Here is a 9,052-nt window from a genome sequence, read left to right on the forward strand (position 1 = left end):
CACCTTGGTATATGCCACATTTGATGGACACTTGGGTAAGTGGCTTGCCATTGGCTTCAAGTGTGGTTTTCCACATCCTCATCAAGTTCGCAACGAAGGCTCTTAGGGTCCTGTTCACCTTATACACATCCAAGCATTCAGTGATCCATGTATGAGGCATCGAGTCATAGGCTTTCTTTTAATCAATCCAGGCTGTGCACAGGTTGGTACATCGGGACCTGCAGTCTTGTGCGACTGTTCTGTCAACCAGGAGCTGATGTTTGGCTCCCCTGGTATCTCTACCAATGCCCTTCCGTGCTTCGCTCATGTATTGATCCATGTGTGCACTTATCTTAGCCGCAACATGAGCTTCCAAAATTGTGGAGGGACAGGTTATTGGCCGATAGTTGGATGCGACTGCACCCTTTGAGGGATCTTTCATGATAAGGATCGTTCGCCCTTCGGTTAGCCATCCTGGGTGAGTCCCATCCCTAGGCAGCTGGTTCATTTGTGCTGCTGGGCGCTCATGGAGTGCTGTGAGTCTCTTTAGCCAGTAAGTGTGGACCATGTCCGGGCCTGGTGCTGTCCAGTTCTTCATATTTGAGACTATTTCCTTTATGTCTGCCACTGTTATGGTAATTGGGTTCTGTTCAGGGAGGTGTCTGTGCTCCTCTCTTTGGGTGACCAGCCATTGTGCACTGCTGTTATGTGCAACCTCCTTCTCCCATCTGCCTCTCCAGTACCTTTCAGTTTCCAGTCTTGGTGGATCAGCTCTGTTGTTAGGACCCTGCCACTGAGCGTACACTTTCGCAGGTTGTGTTGCAAACAGCCTGTTTATTCGTCTGGCCTCATTCTCTTTCGTGTACCGCTTTAGGCGGCTGGACAAGGCTTGGAGCCTTTGTTTCGAGTGCTTCATATATGGTCATCTGGATGTACCTCTCAGGATCGGCCTTTTCATCACACCTCTCTGGACCTCAGTCAATTGACTCACATCTTTCCGAGCCGCCTTGATCTTAGCCTCCAACCGTCTTTTCCATGGTCGGTAATGTATCTCATGGCTTCCATGGTTGCTCTTATAGCCAAGCATCTCAAGGATCACTGATGCTGAAGCGTATATCAGTTCATTTCCGTGATCGTTACGGTAAGGATCGCCCTCAGTGCTGAATTCACACTTTCCAAGAGACTTTCAGGTGGTACTTCACATAGCCGTTGTAATCGGATTCTAGGTTTCCCAGCTTTCATTCTTGCCATGATCTTAGCTTTCAGGTCAGTTGCTGCCTCGCTCAGCATTTCATTCATTGGGGCTGGCCTCCCAATCTCATCATCTGCATTCACTCTGGTATGAACTCCTCCTCTGATCTGGCAGCCTGGGGCCCCTCACCATGGAACCTGCGTTGTACCTCATCAATCTCAAGTTGTGACAGCAGTTGCCGTTTGTGGATGTTGGAACACTGAGTTACGAGTTGTTTCGTGGCCACCCGTGACTGTGGGTTTCGAAGTAACCATTTAGCCCACATTCTCTCCATGTAACCTCTCTGACTAGGCTTGCTTGAGTAGTAGCATTCCAACAGAGCCATGTTATTGCATCTTGCCCATCTCTGCTCCATTTTTCATCAAGGTGCTCTGGTTCCCCAGCACCTGACGCAGACCTTGTTTGGCCGGGCGACGTCTGAGCTGGCATGTCATTCATTTTATTGTCTCTCATCATTGTATGAGGTACGCATTAGCGTGAAGGCTCTTGCCCAAGGACCCACACTGGATGGTGTTATGTGCTCATTTTTTGCCCCAAGTGGGGAGCGGAGGGACGGGCGCTGGGGGGGGGACCATCGTGGTGGGGCGGGCCCCTACGCGGGATGTGCCACCGGACCGTGGCTGAGGTGGCTGATCTCAAGAAGTCCTATCGGTGGCTGGAGGGGACTGGCCTGGGGGACAGCGCAGGGGCGCTCATCCTGGCTGCTCAGGAGCGGGCCTTGGGCGCCGGAGCCGTCGAGGCCCGGATGTGCCGCGCCGGACAGGACCCGGGGTGTGGGTTGTGCGGGGAGGCGCCTGGGACGATCCGGCACGTGGCTGCGGGGTGTGGGATGCTGGCAGGGGGGGGCCTGCGTGGAGCGCCATGGCCAGGTGGCTGGCGTGGTCTGCCGAGGCATCTGTGCGGAGTGTGGACTGGGGGCCCCGGGGTCGGAGTGGGGGGCACCTCCGAGGGTGGTGGAGGGTGGCGGAGCGGGGATCCTGTGGGACTTCCGGATCCAGACTGGCGTGATGGTGGTGGCGAGCCAGCCAGATGTCGTGGTCGTGGATGGGGGGCGGAGGAGGGCCGTTGTGGTGGATGTGGCGGTCCCAGGTGGTGGAGGCATCGGGAGGGGGGAGCATGGGGGGCTCGGGGGGGTACCAGGGGCTCGGGGAGGGGCTGGGGAGGGCCTGGGGGGTGGGGGTGGCGGTCGTGCCTGTGGTGGTCGGGGCGCTCGGGGCAGTGACCCCCGGACTGGATGGGTGGTTGCGACAGATCCCGGGACCAGCGTCGGACATCTCGGTCCGGAGGTGTGCGGTGCTGGGAGCGGCGGGGGTACTGCGCGGGGCCCTCGGGCTTCCTGGCCTCTGGTGGAGGACCCGAGCTGAATGAGGGACGGACACCACCCGAGGACACCTCCTATTGGCTCCATGATAAGAGCTCCACCCAGCAAAGAATTAACCCTTTAAAACCTGATTCTGAGCTTTCACAATTATTTACCGCCATTTGCGTAATATCTACAGTATACAGAAGGAATCAAGCAATTTTTACCAATGTATCTGTAGGTGATGTTTATTTATTATGTACACAGAGATAAAGAGTAATGGCACAGCTCTGCAGTATCTTTCCACTTTTATATATGTATGCTATACTAAATAAAATGAATAGGGCACCATATAATGCAACAGTTATGCAACTCCCTAAATAATGATGTGAATTTTCAGTTGTTGCTAAATCAGTTAGGATGTTATAATTTGTGGTGTAGATGCGAATTTAGGAGAGCAGGACAATATATCGCATTGCAATTGGAGCAGCAGCTTGGTTGATGATGTCCCCAAACCGGCTCATCTATTATATTTGTCGTGCAATACAATGAAAATGAGCACAATTGCAAAACATAGGCTTCTTATATTTTAAAATAAAATAATCACATGTTTACCGTTCTGGGGTTTCTACAATCATGAATGGAGGCATTATTTACAGCAGGTTGATGTTGTTGTTGTTGTTGTCGACCCCACCCGTGCCCCGACATTGGGGGACCGGGCCCTCACTCTGTCTCCCGGATCCCCAGACCCCCCTCCGCCGCCCAGCGGGCGAGCAGGGCCGCCACTCCGCTTGGGTTTCGCCAGAGGTCCTCCGGAGTCAGTGTGGTGGGTATGTTTGTGCAGGTGAACAGGTGTTGTGTGTCGTGCACTTGCGTGCCGCATAGCGCACAGAGTGGTGTTGGGTGTGTGTCCGGTGTAATGTTGTGTAGGTAGGAGTGGAGGGCTGGTGATTTGTTGGTTCGGAGTTGTGCTAGGAGTTGTCTGGTTCTGTGTGGTAGGTCTTGCTCTGATGGGTCTATTTCTGGTGCTGGTGCATGTATTACTTTGTTGTGTTGTCTGGTGTCCAAGTATGTTTGTACAAAGTGGGTGTGTATGTCTTTCATGTTCTGTTTTATGGTGTCGTTGTTGGTGTCCTGTGGTGCTGTGTCTTTGTTGTGTGTGTAGTTGTTGTTGTGGAAGATTGTTTGTTTCTTTTGTCTGGGTGGTGGTGGTTGTTGAGTGAGTGGGTGTAGTGGGTGGGTTGGGTGTTGGGCTTTTTGTCTGATTTGCGATGCGTGTAGTTTTAGATGGATGTTCAGTGGGAGAGTTTTTGTTTCCTCATGCAAGTGTTGTATGTTTGTGTCTTGTGTGCATCCTGTTGCTATTCTGAGTGCGGTGTTCTGTGTGGTCTGGAGTTTTGTCTTGTTTGTGTCCGATAGTGTTGGTGACCATATAGTGTTTGCGTATTCGAGGCCTGTGAGTGTGGTTGCTTTGTATGTGGTGAGTATAGTTTCTTTGGATTTTCCCCAGTGAGTGGTTGTTAAGGCTTTAAGTATTTTGTTTGATTGCTTGGCGCGGGTTAGAGTGTGTTGTGTGTGTTTTGAGAAGGTGAGTTTGGGGTCCCATGTTAATCCCAGTATTTTGGGTTCGCGGACTGTGGGTAGGGTGGTGTTATCTATTTGTAAAGTGACCCTGTTGCTGTATTCTGCCGGATCCGGTGTGAACAGAGTGGTGGTGGTTTTGTCTGCGTTGAGTGTGAGTTGGTTCTGTTTTGTCCAGTTGTATATGTCGTGGAGATATTTTTGTACTTGTTGTTGTGCCTGTTGTGGTTTGACATGTGTGGATAGAATGGTGATGTCGTCTGCATATGTAACTGTGTGTACATTTGGAGGTGGTTGTGGTAAGTCTGCCATGTATATGTTGAATAGTGTTGGTGAAAGTACTCCCCCCTGTGGTACCCCCGTTTTCGTGTTTCTATGTTCTGATGTTTCCCCCCGGTATTGAGTGTATTGTCTGCGTCCCCTTATGTAGTTGAAGATGTATTTGATGATGATGTTTGGGGTGTTAGTGTTGTTGAGTTTGTTTGTGAGTGTGTGTAGGTTTACCGTGTCAAAGGCTTTGGACATGTCTAGGGCTATGGCAACTGTTCGTTGTGGTGGTTTTTGTTGATTGAAACCTGTGGCTATGATGTTGTGTATGTGGTGTAGTGCTGTGGTTGTGGAGTGTTGTTTTCGGAAGCCGTGTTGGTGAGAGGGTAGTTGAGTGTTGTTGGTAATGAAGGGTAGTATTACCTTTTCCATTGTTTTGGCTATCGGGCTGAGTAGTGCTATTGGTCTGTAAGATGGGCCGAGTGCGTGGTTTTTGTTGGGTTTTGGTATTGGGATTATTTTTGCAGTCTTCCATATTGCGGGGATGGTGTTGGTGTTGAGTGATGTGTTGTAAGTGTGTGTGAGTAGTGTTATTGCTTTGGGGCCTAGGTGTTTCAGATGTCTGATGTTTATGTTGTCTGGGCCTGTGGAGTTGTTGCTTTTGGAGCGTTGTAGTGCTTGTTTGACTTGTTGTTCTGTGATGGTTATGGGCGTGGTGTTGAGTTTTCGTATTTTGCGTTGTAGTTGTCTGTATGTTCTGTTGGTTTTGTGTTGTATTATGTTGGTGAATTGTTTGTTGAATGCTCGTGCTTTCTGTTTGTTGGATATTGCCGTGTGTTGTCCGAACTGTATTGTGGTGTTTTCTGGTGCTTTTTGTTCTTTGTTTGATAGTCTTGTTACTGTGTTCCAGAGTATGTGTTGTTTGTGTCTGTGGTTCCATGCATCCGTTAAGTGTTCTTTCCATAGCTCTTGTTTGTGTTTTTGGATTTGTGTGTCTATTTCTTTGTTTAGGTCTGTGATGCGTGGGTCTTGGTGGTTTTGTTGTCTGATGTCGTTTCTTTGGCTGATGAGTGTTCTGATGTGTTGTGGTAGGAGAAGTGATTTGCTTTTTATTTTTCCGTGGGGTATGTGGTGTTTGTCTGCTGTAAGTATGAGGTTTGTGAGCATGGTGTTGGCTGTGTGGATGTTGTCAGGTATGGTTATGTTCTCCAGTGCTGATTCTATTTCAGAGGTGTATCCTTCCCAGTCTGCTTTCCTGTAATTTGTGTAAGTTTGAAGGTGTTGTTGTAGGCGGAAAGGAGCACGCGTGTTGTGTGTGATTTTGATAGGAAGGTGGTCTGAACTGAGTGCGTGTATTGTGGTCCATGTTGTTCTGTTTGTGATGCTGTTGCTGGCTGTTGTGATGTCCGGTGATGTTGGTTGTTGGTTGATGTTTGTAGGTTTTCTGGTGGGTGTGTTTGCGTTTAGAGTGATTTGTTGGGAGTTTTGTAGTATGTCTGCAATGTGGGTGCCTCTGTGGTCGTCGTAGGGAGAGTGCCATTGTGTTGAGTGAGCGTTGATGTCTGCGGTTAGAATGGTGTTGTTCAGCGAGTTTATGTATTGGAAGGTGTTGGTGATGTCTGTGTCTTCTGTGGCGTGGTCTGGTCGGGTGGTATCTCTGGGGGGTATATACATGTTGCATATGTGTAGTCTTTTGTGGTTGGTTATGTGAATCTTTACGGTTTGAATTTCTGTAGTGTTGGTGTTAATGTTGTTGGGGATGTTCATGGGAGTGAATGTGTATCTACTGTATATCTATAAAAAAAATCCTCGTCTCACCCCTCAGGTGGTGTCCATCCCTCATTCAGCTGGGGTCCTCTACCAGAGGCCAGGAAGCTTGAGGGTTCTGCGCAGTATCCTTGCCGTTCCCAGCACTGCACATTTCTGGACTGAGATGTCCGATGTTGTTCTCGGGATCTGTTGCAACCACTCATCATCTAGTTTGGGGGTCACTGCCCCGAGTGCTCCGACCACCACAGGCACGACTGTCCCCTTTACCTTCCAGGCTCTCTCCAGCTCCTCTCTGAGCCCTTGAGATTTCTCGAGTTTCTCGTGTTCCTTCTTTCTGATGTTTCCAGCACTTGGGACCGCTACATCCACTACAACGGCTTTCCTCTGCCCTTTATCTATCATCAGGATATCTGGTTGGTTCGCCATTACCATCTTGTCAGTCTGGATCTGGAAGTCCCATAGGATCTTCGCTCTGTCATTCTCCACCACCTTCGGAGGTGTTTCCCATTTTGACCTTGGGGTTTCCAGTCCGTACTCCGCACAGATGTTTCGGTAGACTATGCCAGCCACCTGGTTATGGCGTTCCATATAGGCTTTCCCTGCCAGCACCTTACACCCTGCAGTTATGTGTTAGATCGTCTCAGGTGCCTCTTTGCACAACCTACACCTTGGGTCTTGTCTGGTGTGGTATATCTGGGCCTCAATGGCTCTAGTGCTCAGGGCCTGCTCCTGAGCAGCCAGGATGAGTGCCTCTGTACTGTCCTTCAGGCCAGCCCTCTCTAGCCACTGATGGGAATTCTTGAGATCGGCCACTTCAGTTATGGTCCGGTGGTACATCCCGTGTAGGGGCTTGTCCTCCGATGATGGTCCCTCTTCCAGCGCCTCATCCTCTGTTGCCCATTGTCTGAGACATTCTCTGAGTACGTCATCCGTTGGAGCCTTCTCCTTGATGTATTCATGGAGCTTGGATGTTTCATCCTGGACAGTGACTCTCACACTCACTAGTCCCCAGCCGCTTTCCTTGTTGCCAGTTCAAGGTTGCCATTGGCTTGTGGTACACCGAGGTACTTGTAGCTGTCCTCAATGTCTGCTATTGTTCCTTCGGGGAGTGAGACCCCTTCAGTCCGGACTACCGTTCCTCTCTTAGTCACCATCCGACTATCACATCCCGATGTCGCTGCTGTAGATCCTGGTTGTGTGGATCAGGGAGTCTATGTCCCTTTCACTCTTAGCATACAGCTTTATGTCATCCATGTAGAGGAGGTGACTGATCGTAGCTTCATTTCTGAGGCTGTATCCATAGCCTGTCTTGGTGATTACTTGGCTTAGGGAGTTCAGTCCTATGCAGAACAGCAATGGGGAGAGTGCATCACCTTGGTATATGCCACATTTGATGGACACTTGGGTAAGTGGCTTGCCATTGGCTTCAAGTGTGGTTTTCCACATCCTTATCAAGTTCGCAACGAAGGCTCTTAGGGTCCTGTTCACCTTATACACATCCAAGCATTCAGTGATCCATGTATGTGGCATCGAGTCATAGGCTTTCTTTTAATCAATCCAGGCTGTGCACAGGTTGGTACATCGGGACCTGCAGTCTTGTGCGACTGTTCTGTCAACCAGGAGCTGATGTTTGGCTCCCCTGGTATCTCTACCAATGCCCTTCCGTGCTTCGCTCATGTATTGATCCATGTGTGCACTTATCTTAGCCGCAACATGAGCTTCCAAAATTGTGGAGGGACAGGTTATTGGCCGATAGTTGGATGCGACTGCACCCTTTGAGGGATCTTTCATGATAAGGATTGTTCGCCCTTCGGTTAGCCATCCTGGGTGAGTCCCATCCCTAGGCAGCTGGTTCATTTGTGCTGCTGGGCGCTCATGGAGTGCTGTGAGTCTCTTTAGCCAGTAAGTGTGGACCATGTCCGGGCCTGGTGCTGTCCAGTTCTTCATATTTGAGACTATTTCCTTTATGTCTGCCACTGTTATGGTAATTGGGTTCTGTTCAGGGAGGTGTCTGTGCTCCTCTCTTTGGGTGACCAGCCATTGTGCACTGCTGTTATGTGCAACCTCCTTCTCCCATCTGCCTCTCCAGTACCTTTCAGTTTCCAGTCTTGGTGGATCAGCTCTGTTGTTAGGACCCTGCCACTGAGCGTACACTTTCGCAGGTTGTGTTGCAAACAGCCTGTTTATTCGTCTGGCCTCATTCTCTTTCGTGTACCGCTTTAGGCGGCTGGACAAGGCTTGGAGCCTTTGTTTCGAGTGCTTCATATATGGTCATCTGGATGTACCTCTCAGGATCGGCCTTTTCATCACACCTCTCTGGACCTCAGTCAATTGACTCACATCTTTCCGAGCCGCCTTGATCTTAGCCTCGAACCGTCTTTTCCATGGTCGGTAATGTATCTCATGGCTTCCATGGTTGCTCTTATAGCCAAGCATCTCAAGGATCACTGATGCTGAAGCGTATATCAGTTCATTTCCGTGATCGTTACGGTAAGGATCGCCCTCAGTGCTGAATTCACACTTTCCAAGAGACTTTCAGGTGGTACTTCACATAGCCGTTGTGATCGGATTCTAGGTTTCCCAGCTTTCATTCTTGCCATGATCTTAGCTTTCAGGTCAGTTGCTGCCTCGCTCAGCATTTCATTCATTGGGGCTGGCCTCCCAATCTCATCATCTGCATTCACTCTGGTATGAACTCCTCCTCTGATCTGGCAGCCTGGGGCCCCTCACCATGGAACCTGCGTTGTACCTCATCAATCTCAAGTTGTGACAGCAGTTGCCGTTTGTGGATGTTGGAACACTGAGTTACGAGTTGTTTCGTGGCCACCCGTGACTGTGGGTTTCGAAGTAACCATTTAGCCCACATTCTCTCCATGTAACCTCTCTGACTAGGCTTGCTTGAG

This window comes from Hippocampus zosterae, chromosome 13, assembly GCF_025434085.1.
Source record: "Hippocampus zosterae strain Florida chromosome 13, ASM2543408v3, whole genome shotgun sequence".
Taxonomy (NCBI): domain Eukaryota; kingdom Metazoa; phylum Chordata; class Actinopteri; order Syngnathiformes; family Syngnathidae; genus Hippocampus; species Hippocampus zosterae.